The 4,042-nt window shown below is 35.6% G+C and overlaps 1 non-coding gene across 1 annotated transcript; it reads left to right on the forward strand.

Moving 5' to 3' along the window:
* The first annotated feature begins 3,521 nt into the window (after window positions 1-3,521).
* Window positions 3,522-3,628, forward strand: LOC139865406 (small nucleolar RNA R71). The gene has a single exon (XR_011764928.1). It is a non-coding gene; the product is annotated as a small nucleolar RNA R71 (small nucleolar RNA).
* Window positions 3,629-4,042: the final 414 nt, after the last annotated feature.

The raw sequence follows: 4,042 nt of genomic DNA on the forward strand, positions 1-4,042 counted from the left end.
GCATAGTCTGCAAACCATGTAATTTCATTATAATCTATCTTCAATAGATATTCATCAGGAAAGTTATCTTGTATGGCCGATTCATTCAGAACTTCTAATTCAGGATTTTCAAGACGAGAAAGATGATCAGCGGAGAGATTTTCTGCTCCCTTTTTTTTCTTGGATTTCAATATCGAACTCTTGTAAGAGTAAAATCCAACGGATTAATCTTGGTTTAGCATCTTGTTTCGAAAATAGGTATCTAAGAGCAGAATAGTCGGTATAGACCACCGTTTTAGCTAGAACGAGATATGAACGAAATTTGTTAAAAGCAAAGACAATAGCAAGGAGTTCTTTTTTCAGTAGTTGTGTAATTTGTTTGTGCTCCTTGTAACGTCTTACTAGCATAATATATAGGTTGAAATCATTTTTTCAATCCTTTGTCCTAAAACGGCTCCCATTGCAAAATCACTCGCATCGTACATGAGTTCAAACGGTAGATTCCAATTTGGAGTTATCATGATCGGCGCATTAGTGCGTTTTTCGTTAAGAATATTAAAAGATTTGATGCATTCATCTGAAAAGATGAATGGAGCATCCTTTTCTAGGAGTTTATTCATAGGAGTGGCAATTTTAGAAAAATCTTTTATGAAACGTCGGTAAAAACTGGCATGCCCTAGAAAACTCCTAACTCCTCTAACATTGGTGGGATGTGGAAGTTTAGCAATTACATCTACTTTAGCTCTATCCACTTCAATTCCTTCCTTTGAAATCTTATGACCAAGAACGATGCCTTCTTTAACCATGAAATGGTATTTCTCCTAATTAAGTACTAGATTTGATTGTTCGCATCTAATAAGCATTCGTTCAAGATTAAGTAGACATGTTTCAAATGTATCACCGAAGACTGAGAAGTAATCCCTGAAAACTTCCATGCATTCTTCTATCATGTCGTGAAAAATCGCCATCATGCACCTTTGAAAGGTTGCAGGGGCGTTGCAAAGTCCAAATGGCATGCGTTTGTAAGCAAAAGTACCATAAGGGCACGTGAATGTGGTTTTCTCTTGATCTTCGGGTGCTAATGGAATTTGAAAGTCTCCGGAAAAACCATCAAGAAAACAATAGTAACTATTTCCGGCTAATCTTTCCAACATTTGATCAATGAAAGGTAAGGGAAAGTGATCTTTTTTGGTGGCGTCATTTAATTTTCTATAATCAATACAAACACGCCATCCTGTTACAGTCCTAGTAGGAATAAGCTCATTTTTCTCATTTATGATGACAGTCATGCCACCCTTCTTAGGCACACATTGAACTGGGCTTACCGATGGACTATCAGAGATTAGATAAATTAAACCTGCATCAAGCAGTTTAATAATTTCTTTCTTAACAACATCTTGCATATTCGGATTTAGTCTTCATTGGCGTTGCACATACGTTTTATGACCTTCTTCCATAAGGATTTTATGTGTGCAATACGAAGGACTTATTCCTTTAATATCATGAATTTTCCATGCAATAGCTGGTTTATGAGTTCTTAGCACAGAAATGAGTTGAGATTTTTTTATTTTTAGTAAGAGAAGACGATATTATTACAGGTAATTCAGATTCACCATGTAAATAAGCATATTCCAAATGGTTTGGAAGTGGCTTTAATTCTATTGTCGGTGGTTCTTCTATCGATGATTTATATCGATATTTGTATTCTTCTTTTAGCATTTGAATTTCTTCTGTTGTTGGTTCATATCCATTAGCCATAAACGTAGCTAACATTTCAGTTTCATCAATTGGTTTAGTTCCTTCTCCTAAAAACATTCTCCTGTTCCTTGTAATTCTAGAAATTCTTCTAACAATTCTGCATGTGAATCTATAGTTTGAATATAATAACATGTATCATCTGCAGATTGCGGTTGTTGCATTGCTCTATCAACAGAAAGGTAACACTCTCGTCCTCTATACTTAGGGTCAGTTTCTTACCGAACACGTCTATTATTTCTTTAGCCGTGTTTAAGAATGGTCTTCCTAATATGAGAGGAACTCGAGAATCTTCTTCCATATCCAGAATAACAAAATCTACTGGAAATACTAAAGTACCAACTTTAACTAGCATATTTTCCATTATCCCTCTAGGATATTTTACTGATCTATCTGCCAGTTGTATGCTTATTCGTGTTGGTTTCAATTCTCCAAGGTCTAGTTTAGCGTATAGTGAATACGGCATTAAATTTATACTAGCACCTAAGTCTGCCAATGCTTCTATTGAACTAAGACTACCCAGAAAACATAGAATTGTGAAACTTCCTGGATCTGATAATTTTTCTGGTATCTTATTCAATAGCACTGCAGAACAATTAGCATTCATAGTAACAGCCGAGAGTTCTTCCATTTTCTTTCTATTTGTGATTAGATCTTTCAAGAATTTAGCATATCTAGGCAATCCTGAAATCACATCAATGAAAGGAAGATTTACATTTATTTATTTAAACATATCCAAGAATTTGGATTGCTCTGCTTCAAGTCTCTCTTTTCTCATTTTACTTGGGTAAGGAAGTGGTGGTTGGTATGGTTTAACATAAAGTTTAGCTTTAACTATGTTATCTTCATTAACCTTTTCAACTACCGGTTCTGTTTCCTTATCTTGCTCAGATTGTGGTTCTTGTAGAGTAGGAATAGCTTCATCAGAAATTATAGGCATTTCAGGTGGTTTAAGTGTAATACCACTTCTTGTGGTAATGGCTTTAGCTGTTTCATTCCGGGGGTTAGCATTTGTATCACTAGGTAGACTTCCCGGTTTTCTTTCACCTATCAACCTTGCTAGGTTACTTACTTCTTGTTCCAAATTTTGAATAGAAGCTTGTTGATTTCTAAATGCTTGAGCATTTTGTTCATTGGTTTGTTTCTGAGATGTGAAAAACTGCGTTTGAGATTCAACTAGTTTCGACATCATATCTTCTAAATTTGGCTTTTTATCATCGGTTTGTGGTGGTTTGTTTTGAAAAATAGGTCTTTGCTGATTGTAAGTATTGTTAGATAATTGTTGATTGCTAGGACCTTGTTGGTTGTTGTATAGATCATTTTGGTTATAGTTCAGGTTTTGATTGTAGATTGGTCTTGGAGGTTGATAATTATTCTGATAATTATTTCCAGGCCTTTGGTTTATGTATGAAACATTCTCTCTTTGTTCCATTGTTAGTTCAATACTGAGACAATCTTTTGTCAAATGTGGTCCTCCACACTCCTCACAACTAATTCTTATTGAGTGAATATCTTTAGTCATCTTTTCCATTCGTCTTTCGACGGCATCTATCTTTGCGGAAATGGAATTAAAGTCATGGCTAGAATCGGCTCTAGCTGCTTTAGATGATCTAACGATATCTTTTTCTTGGTACCACTCATGTGAGTGGGAAGCAGTGTTATCAATAATTTTGTAAGCGTCAGTTGTGGTTTTCTTCATAATGGAACCACCAGATGCTATATCTATGTCTTTTCTTGTAGTGATGTCGCATCCTTGGTAGAATATTTGTACTATTTGACAAGTGTCTAAGCCATGTTGCGGACATCCTCTTAATAACTTTTCAAATCTTGTCCACGCCTCATATAGAGTTTCATTTGTCTTTTGCGTGAACGTAACAATTTCTCCTTGAAGTCTCACGGCTTTAGATGCCGGAAAGAATTGTTTAAGAAATTTTTCAACTAAAACGTCCCATGTATCAATCGCTCCTTCAGGTAACGATTCTAACCACTCTTTGGCTTCTCCCTTTAAAGTCCAGGGAAATAACAAGAGATATATCTGTTCATCCTCAACTTCTCGAATTTTAAATAGAGTGCAGATCCTATTAAAAGTACGAAGATGTTCATTTGGATCTTCCTTCGGCGCACCACTAAATTGGCATTGATTAGTTACCATGTGTAGGATTTGTCCTTTGATTTCATAATCTGGCGCATTTATGTCAGGTTGAGTAATTGCTTGACCTTGGCCAGTACATTTAGCTCTCATTCGGTCTTCCATACTTAGAGGTTCCAGATTCTCCATGATTGAATTTGTTGAATCTGAATCACTAGA

The sequence above is a fragment of the Rutidosis leptorrhynchoides genome, chromosome 8 (genome assembly GCF_046630445.1).
Source record: "Rutidosis leptorrhynchoides isolate AG116_Rl617_1_P2 chromosome 8, CSIRO_AGI_Rlap_v1, whole genome shotgun sequence".
NCBI classification, from domain to species: Eukaryota; Viridiplantae; Streptophyta; class Magnoliopsida; order Asterales; family Asteraceae; genus Rutidosis; species Rutidosis leptorrhynchoides.